Source organism: Elephantulus edwardii, unplaced genomic scaffold, assembly GCF_000299155.1.
Source record: "Elephantulus edwardii isolate Elephantulus edwardi_28Jun2011 unplaced genomic scaffold, EleEdw1.0 scaffold00046, whole genome shotgun sequence".
NCBI lineage: Eukaryota > Metazoa > Chordata > Mammalia > Macroscelidea > Macroscelididae > Elephantulus > Elephantulus edwardii.
Genome location: NW_006399796.1, coordinates 6,441,901 through 6,451,475, shown reverse-complemented (window position 1 = coordinate 6,451,475; position 9,575 = coordinate 6,441,901). Strand labels below are relative to the sequence as shown.

The 9,575-nt window shown below is 39.5% G+C and overlaps 1 pseudogene; it reads right to left on the bottom strand.

Moving 5' to 3' along the window:
* Positions 1 to 4,543: 4,543 nt before the first annotated feature.
* On the bottom strand, positions 4,544 to 6,324 carry LOC102873352 (annotated as a pseudogene).
* Between the last annotated feature and the right edge of the window lie 3,251 nt (positions 6,325 to 9,575).

Sequence of the window (9,575 nt, the reverse complement as noted above, 5' to 3'; positions counted from 1 at the left end):
AGTATGTGAGATAGAGCTTCAAAATCCCTGTCTCCAAAGTACAACTTGACTTCATCCTCTCCATGACAAACCTGTTTGTTCCCTTGATAGTCCAAGGAATCTTCAATATTCTTCAGCACTAAAACTCAAAGACATATATTCTTAATCTGCCATCCTTAGCCATTATCCAGGTTTCGGTTGTTATTATTTCCTCCTATTGATACAGCACTTGTCTGTCTGTCTGTCTGCTGTACTAATGTGGCTTGTGGTGAGTTCTGTGCCACCAGTGTCTCTTAGGTACCAAAAGAGTCATCCATAGTGGAAAAGTTACAACAGAGCTCCTAGACTAGGACAGACTAGAAAGGATTGGTTATCCACTTCTTAGAAAACAGGCTGTTGGAAGTCATATTAACAGAGAAAGGCAGGTATTTATAGTACACAGATTAGGAGACTAATTTAAAAAAGAACAGGAGAACATGGCATATATTCAAATTGTAAATGGTGTATTGCAAGACTATATCTTTACTTTACTTTATATGCTGAGGGCATCAGTCAAGAAGCCGTGTTATGGCAAACCAAATGCTTAAACAGGAACTGAGTGAGGCACAAAACAAGCTGGATTTCCTAGTGACAGATCACAAGGAATGAAGCATTCCTTGCAGACAAGGAGGTGTTATCCTTAAATCCCCACAGATGGGGTGTTAAAGCTTGTGCTTTGTAAATCACTCTCTCCCTCAGATAAGAAAAGAATGTCAGCACAGAAAAACATAGCTTCATTAGTAAAGCATTTTTTTCTGTGATTTACTTCCTAATTTTCTCAACAAAAGCTATGAGAGGTTTTAGCTCTGGGCTGCAGTCTTTGACCTGTTAGCCCCCTGCTTAGTCTCTCTTTTAGATTTCATTTCTGGTGTCTCTGTCTTTTCTTTGTCCTGGTCAACAACACTGGTATCTGAAGAAGAACAAGACATCAGGATTGGAGGAAAGTGTGTTAGCTACCAACAATATGGGTATAACTCATGAAAAATCAAGGTGTGAAACCTTTATTAAGTAAAATCTCTTTATTATGAAATATATTGCATACTTTTATAAGTTTATTGGATGGAAAATGGAAAAAAAGGTGGCTAATTTTGTTTTTTATTTTAATTCTACATGAAAATTCTTTCTAATAGCTTCTTTTGTCCTGAACTATAGTATTATCAATTGGGGGCTAATCTATACATTAGTTCACTAAAATATTTATAATTCCTCTACATTCTTAACATTAAAGTGTCAACAAGTTTAAAGAGAGCATAGATTTTATGAGAAAACATTCTTTTGTTAGAACAGATGATATGGCTTGCTGAAACTTAAGCTGGAAAACTTCAAGATTTAAAGAGAACTAATCGGCACATGGGAAGGTTCTTTTAACACATCGCCGCACACTTTTAAATTGACTTTACTTATAAACACATTTTTTTTTCGCTATAGCCGTCATTTGTGTCAACGTGTTAATCTGACATTGCCTATAACACCACTTGCTTGGAAAGACCTCATTTCCCCCTCCCTTCACATTTTTTCATGGATGCAGTTCTATAATATTTTCTTTTATAATGCTTACTTGTACCATCTGACTATCCTTTGGCATATGAACATTGTTTACATATTACATTTGTGCTTTTGTCATGAGCTTCAACAATCAAATTAAGTAATTTGTTTCACTGTGATAATAAAAAGAATTGTAACAGATGTTTGGAATGATGAGCATTCAGGTATAAGGTAGGTATCCAGAAAATGTGGATGAATTTGTAGATTATTATCAAGATGAACATATCAAATTAAAAAAAAAACCCAATAAAACCTCAAAGTTTTGAGAAGAACTCAGACATCTCAGATGAAGAACGTAATATTAAGCATTTTGGATATATAGGCAGATTAAAAAATGCATAAATATAATTGCTATGAGCAAGATATATGCTACAGATCTCTTTTTATTTAAATTGAGTTTAAAAACTGCTAGTGGATGCATTCATCACTCATTAAGCTTTTTTCCTCTTAAAGGAGCCCTGGTGTCATAGTGGATTATGTGTTAGGCTGCTAATAGAGAGACTGCGGATTTAAATCCACCAGCAAATCTGTGATAGAAAAATGGATAGTATATAAAGAATCAACTTGATGATGACAGATTTTATTCTTTTAAAAGGCTTAATTGAGGTGGGTAGAAACCAGAAAAACCATGTATTTCATAAGATATATATTATTTATTGATCCAAGTGTTTCTAAAAAATTAAAAAAAATGAACTTTCATTTATTTGCAAGATAAAATAATATGATTTTACCTTCATTGTTTTACACTTTTATGTTACTCAAACTAGTGCTCTTAATAAAAATTAGAACTTTTTATAGATTAGTATATGACCCATGACAATAGAACTTTCAAGTCCTTAACAGTAAAAACATGATCTCAATCCTTTTCTACAAGGCTATTGGTTAGATAAGACTGGAGATATATGATTAAAATTTGTTTTTAGAGCGGTGTGAAAATTTGCCTGTAACATCACGGTAATCTTAATTGATCCAAAAGAATGTGGAAATTATTGAACGATATCATTAATTATCACATGCAAGTAAAATACCGGTGAAGATCATCCAAAAATGACCGTACCAGTATATTGACAGTGAACCACAAGAAGTTCAAGCTGGATTTAAAAGAGTCTGTGGTGGTAGGGATATTATTGCTGGTGTCAAATGGATCATGGCTGAAAGTAGAGAATATCAGAAGCAAGTCTGTGTTTTATTGACAATTCAAAGGCATTTGACTGTGTGGCCCATAGCAAATAATAGTTAACATTGAGCAGAATGGGAATTCCAGCACACTCAATTGTGCTCATGTGAAGTCTATACCTAGACAAAATTTTGTTACCTTAACTGAAAAAGGAAATGCTGTATGATTTAAAATCAGAAAGTGTGTGCATCAGAGTTGGATATTTTCTCCATATCTATTCAATCTGTATGCTGAGCAAATAATTTATGAAACTGGACTCTATGAAGAAGAATTTGGCATCAGAATCAGAGGAAGACTTGCCAACCTGTGCTATGTAGATGACACAACCTTGCTTGCTGAAGATGAGTGGGATCTGAAGTGTTTGTTGCAGATCAAGACTAAAGCCTTCAATATGGATTGCATCTTTACATGAAGATAAAGGTTTTTACCATTGGACCAGTGGGCAACATCATGATAGACAGAGAAAGGATTAAAACTATTAATTATTTTTCTTGCGTGAATTCACAATCAACACTTTTGGTACCAGAAGGCATGAGATAAGGAGATGTACTGTTTTGGGTAAGTCTGCTGTCAGGGGTCTCTCCAAAATATGGAAGAGCAGTGATGTCAGTTTGAAGACTAAGGTGCCCCAGCTTCAAGCCATGGTCTTTTCAACTACTTGCTATGCATCTTATGGCAACACAATGAATAAGGATGACAAAGGAAGAATTGATACCTTTGTGTTTTGCTGTTGGAGAAGAGTACTGAATATCCCATCGACTGACAAAAGAATGAACAGATATGTCTTGGAAAAAATGCAGCTGGAATGCTCCTTGGAGGCAAGGATGACAAAGGTTCATCTCAAACTTTGGACACGTTTCTAAGATAAGCAATTCCTTGGAAAAAGATGTAATGCTTGGAAGAGTGGAGGGTCTGGAAAAAGAGGAAGACCCTCACTGAGATGGGTTAACAAAATGTCTGCAGTAAAGGACCCAAGTGTATCAGACAGGAAGGCAAATAGGATGGGATTCAGGTATGCTTTTCATAGGGTCGCTATGAGTTTTGTTCAACTTGATTGCACCTAACAACAACAACCACTGGTGCTGTCAAATTTTATTGGTGATGTGGGGTATATGTTCCTCCCTGCTCCCCCCAATTCTCCAAATTTTCCTTCCAAGCTACCCTACATGCACACAAACTTTAAACAAAAATTAACAAAAAATACTTTTTTTTTGCTTGCAAAACACTTTATTTACTAAACTAAATGGGTCAAGGCACAAGTGTGCAGGGGGACTGGATGTGAGGGTGGATGTCCATAGCAGACGGAATACAGGGAGAGACAGAAAATGGTAACATTGGGAGCAGGTGGTGGGGGGACACTAGGAGGAAGGAAGGTTCTTTGGTAACTCTCTGTAGTTCTAATAGATGCAAAGTTCCCAGGGTATATTCAGCGGTGTTTCTGCAAACTAGAAGGACAACTCAGCAATGGTGTCAGAGAGCAATCCCACACTGGTTTGTGTGTATTCCAGGGGGGTCTGTGTCTCAGGGATAAGGTGATTAAGAAACTCAAAAAAGAATCCTAACTTTGACTCTGTATAAGATGAGAATGAAGCACCAGCAGTGTGGGAAGTCATTTTCTCAAGGAGGTTAGGCATTGGATGATAAAACTGACTAAAAAAAAAACCATCAAAAAAGCAAAAGAAAAACTATAAAACCTAACACCCCCCCAACTCCGAGCTGCTGAGGATCATTGCCTGAATAGGGTCCAGTTCTGGGGAGGGATGAGGGGCTCGTTTTCAGGGAGCTGCCATGCCCTCACCCCCATCAGGCATAATTTTTGGTGGGGTACTCAGAAGGCCGAGGGGTAGCCTGTGGAGCAGAGGCTGAGTAGCCGGCGGTGTAATGGTTGGGGCTCCGGGATCCCCCAGAGAGACATGTGCAGCGCAGGAGACCTCCACCTAGCCAAAAGAAGCCCGAGACAGCCCAGCCCAGGTAGAGTGAGGCTTCTGGGCTTCAGCCAGCAAAGTGTTGTAGAAGTCCTGGATGATGGAGTCGGCAGTCCAGCAGGTCGGGATGAGGGCCAGCACGCCCGAGGTGATGAAGATGATGCCGGAGGTGAGCACCAAAAGAGCCTTGACATTATTATCCTCCACACACGTGGTACACTTGGCCCCCGCCATGTAGACCAGTAGGCTGAGCAGGGATACTAGGAGGGTGATGACGCAGAGGGCACGGCCAGCCTGCAGATCGTGGGGCAGTGCCAGCAGCGAGTCGTACACCTTGCACTGCAACTGGCCAGTGCTCTGCGTCATGCAGGACATCCACAGCCCCTCCCACATGACCTGGGCCACCATGATGCTGCTGCTGATGAAGGCGGTCACCTTGCACATGGGCAGGGCGCAGGACACCGGGGCATTCACCCAGTCGAGCAACGTCAGGATGAGACCCAGGGTCTGCAGACCAGTGGAGGTTATGGTGAGAGGCCAAAGCTCAGGGGAGGAGAACAGAGAAGTTGGTGGGAGGCCGCAGAATGCAAATACAGTTTTAAGACATGTCCCCAGTGTATACTCTACTGTACAGCAATATTTACATTTATCTGAGACTGCTATTATGGATCATGGTACACTATAGACACTGAAGAAAATGCAATAAACCCAGAAAACATTTCATATTGTTGAAACAAAATGAACCTTTTAATATCTTAATATATTTTAATTGGAAGACATCTAACTCACATATATTAAAAGAAGATAAAGTTTTGTTTGTTCTAAAAGAAATTTGAGCTCTACAAATGCAAAATAAAGTATTTGTATGGTAAATACAATAAACATAAAACGCCATTATTTTAAAACCAATATAGAACTTCAGAGTTTAAAACTTTCCATGTAATGAAATGGCAGAAAATGCTGATTCAATCACTCTCACTTAGGTATGAATTTATGTTGATTATCTGAATTCAGAGGTAATAATCCATATTTGTCAAAGGTCAATTTTAAAACGTATGGTGTCTCTCTGGAGACTAAGCTGCGTCTGATAATAGGCCATGGTCTTTGCTATCACTTGTTATGCATCAGAGAGTTGGACAATGACCAAGGAGGATAGAAAGAGAATTGATGCCTTTGAGCTGTGGTGCTGGAGAAGAGTATTGAGGGTATCATGCACTGCTAGGAAAACAAACATATTCATCCTGGAGAGGATTAAACCAGGTGGCTCCTTGGAGGCACAGATTCTGCTCCTTCGTCTAACATACTTTGGATATGTTGTAAAGTGGGACAGGTCCTTGGAGAGGGACATCATGCTTGGTAGGGTGGAGGGACAGCACAGGAGGGGAAGGCCCTCTATGAGGTGGATTGATTCAGTGACTGGGGTAATCGGGATGGGAGTGTCAGAGACAGTGCAATTAGCACAGGACAGAGCAGAGTTTAGGGCTGTTGTACATAGGGTCTCTATGAGTCACAAGTGACTCAACAGCATATAACAACAGCAACAACAACATATGTTTTCACTTAAATATTAAATAAATATTTACTGCACCCAAGTGCACAATTTTGCCAGAGAGACAAAGATGAAAGGTTGTGAAATCAGCAGTTCAGGCACATACACATGTCAGCGTGATGAATTCTGTAGTGCACATTTGATTTGAGATCTATTCTAGTGCAATGACAGGCAAAATTCTCACAGGGCTGAAGATGAGCAGAGTGTTTGTTGAATCTCCCAGGAGCTGAGAATGTAGAAGAGAAAATAGATATTTGTATTTGCCTTAATGATGTTTATTGTTATGTACCAGAAATAGAACTTTAACAAATTGTTATGCAAATAATTAATCATGTAACCATGAGTACTATGGAAGAAAAATAGAGGAGATCAGGAGAGTTTTAAATAGATGGCCTAATTCTGAGTTTTCATCAAAGGTTCTTCTCAGGAGATGAATACTGAGCAGAGATCTGAATCAAGAAGTGAAGTGGAATTAGGTTCCGAGTTGATGGCACCAAATGAGTGGCTTAGTGGTAGAGGTTGTGCAACCAACCCAAAGGTGATCGTTATTGTTATTATGTTCCATCGAGTTGCTTGCAACTCCTACTGGCCCTGTGTACAACAGCCCTAAACCCTGCTCTATCTTGTGCCAACCTTACTATCTCTGACACACCTACCTCCATTACCCCAGTCACTGAGACAGTCCATCTCATTGACGGTCTTCCTCTCTTGCACTGTCCCTCCATCCTCCCAAGCATGATGCCCCTCTCCAAGGACTGGTTCCTCCTTGCAACATGTCCAAAGTACGTCAGAGGAAACTTCAGAATCCTTATATCCCAGGAACAGCCTAGTTACACACTCTCTAGGATGAACATCTTTATTCTCCTAGCAGTCCATGGTACATTCAATAATTTTCTCCAGCACCATAGCTCAAAGGCATCAATTCTTCTGTCATCCCTAGTCATTGTCCTGCTTTCTGATGCACACATAGCAAGTAATTGCAAAGGTCATGGCCTGGGTCAGAAACACCTTAGTCTTCAGACTGACATAATTGCTCTCCAGTGTTCTGGAGAGGTCCCTGATGGCAGACTTTCCCAATGCAATCAATCATTCTTTCATTCATTTATTTATTTCCTGGCTGCTGGTGCCAAACAGTATACGATTTTAATCTATCAGTTGCTCCACAGGAGAAAGATGGACAATCTCCTTCAGCTTGATATAGTACCTCTGAAATCAGCTGGAGAGTCAGCTATGAGTCAATTCTGACTCCACAGTATGGATAAACAACAACAAGGATAGGGTAGAACTAACTGAAAGGTTATTGGACTCTAAATTTGAGTAGCTTTACTGGAAATAAAGGCAGGCAAATAAAGGTGCAAAACCAGGCAGTGTTTCCTTCTACTATGCGTAAGATCATCATGAGCCAGAACTGACTTACCTGGCAACTACAGTTAAAGCTGTCCTTAGGCAAATTCGAATTAGTAGCTCTGAATTCAAATAATCAACATAAATTATTACCTAAGCGAGAGTAAATGGAATTAGCATTTTCTGTTGTTTCATTATGTTGGAAGTACGAAACTCTGAAACGCTGTAATAGTTTTAAAATAACTTTGTTTTTATGTGTATCATATCATATCATATCATATCATATCATATCATATCGTATTGTATCGTATCATATCATCTTGTATTGCATTGTATTGACTTAATTGGCACCTTGACACAACACCATAAGCATTAGTCCTGAAGCTGTATTTTAGGAAGCTTGAATCTAAGAAGCCTAGTATACATAGGTCCTGAAGTTCATTATCCTTTGTTTTATTCAAACCCACATAGTTTTTTAGCTCATATTCCAGGCTAATCCCTATTTCCTATTCTGAAGTTAATAAATCAGAAAAAATTTAGGGGACTCAAGTACAGTTGTTGAGCTGTTTCACATGCCATCTCCACAAGGTATGTCCTGATCAAATCTACATAAGCAGGTTCCTGTTGTGTCAAAGAAATCTTACTTCATCAATACTATTTTGCTGCTCAACTTCTATAAACATGCCTCTGTTGTCTTCAACTTCTCCAGCTTCTCATTACATCACACTCTGTCATTGTCAATTTTTCCAGTCCCTCTGTTGGTGAATTCCAACTTCCAGAATTTGAGTTGGCAGCACATCTGCATAAAGACTACACTACCAGCAAGGAAACTTAGCAGGATTCCCAAATTTTGATGCTGAATCAGCTCCAAAGTTTCCTATATCAGGGTCTTGGGTGGGGTACCCAGTCACTCTATTTCCTTTTATATTTCCTGCAACTGGATTTTTTCCCCTCAATTCCCTGCCATTTTAGGGCACTGAAGGAGATAACCAGTAGCAGCGGTCATAAATAGAAGCAAGATTTTGGTTGGAGAGTGTTAGGTTACATCATTAAGTGTCTATCTAGCTATATCTGCCAGTTTAAATTTACTCTGAGGAAAGCCCTAGAAATCTATCACTTATAAAAATGACATCCTGAAAGCCTATTGAGTTCTAAAGTGACAGTGAACTTATTATGTTTTTGGTAAAGAAATGCATGGTCCCAAAGCTAGTCAAACACTCTGTCCATGTGCCAGAAACAGGTGTGAATTGACCAAAGACCTCTAGAAGGATTTTCAGAGATAAGAGGGTGTAGAATGAGGAGAGAGGACTTGTGTTAGATTGAGGGCTCCTTTCCTCTCCATATCCTGTAATTTCCACTGCCAGTAGGAGTCAGGGCTCCTCTATTGCTTGTTAGGACCAAGTCAGCCACTCTATGGGGGACAAAATCCACTGGGAACATTAGCAATGTGAACATGTCCACCCAGAATGAGGCTCAGAACAATTTCCATGATGACAAAACTGTTTTTCTTCCTAGGGTGGCTTTTATATTTGTGTATTTAATTCTTTTCACTGGTGTGCCTTAGACTTGAGATAATTTTTCTACTTTGCAATTCAGACTATAGCACGGCAAGGGCTCTTTAGGAAGATAAATTACCACTACATTTTGCCAGGCGACAGATTACAAATGATTTTATTTATGGAAAGCTCAGACAAATATGTCTTGGAAAGGGTACTGTCAGAGTGCTCCTTGGAGGAAAAGATAAAGTTTCCTCTCACATACTTTGGGCAAGTTGCTAGGAGAGACTATTCCTTGGAGAAAGTCATCTTGCTTTGAAAGGTAGAGGGTCAGCAAAAGAGAGAGAGACCCTCAGTCAGATGGATTAACAGAGCAACTGCAGCAATATAATTAAGTATGTAAGAGATGGTGAGGATGGCACAGGCTAGGTCAGGATTCAGTCCTTTTGTTCTGAGACACACTCTACTCAAGTCCATTTAACAAATGGATAGGTAGCCACAACTGAATAATGGTTAAAGCT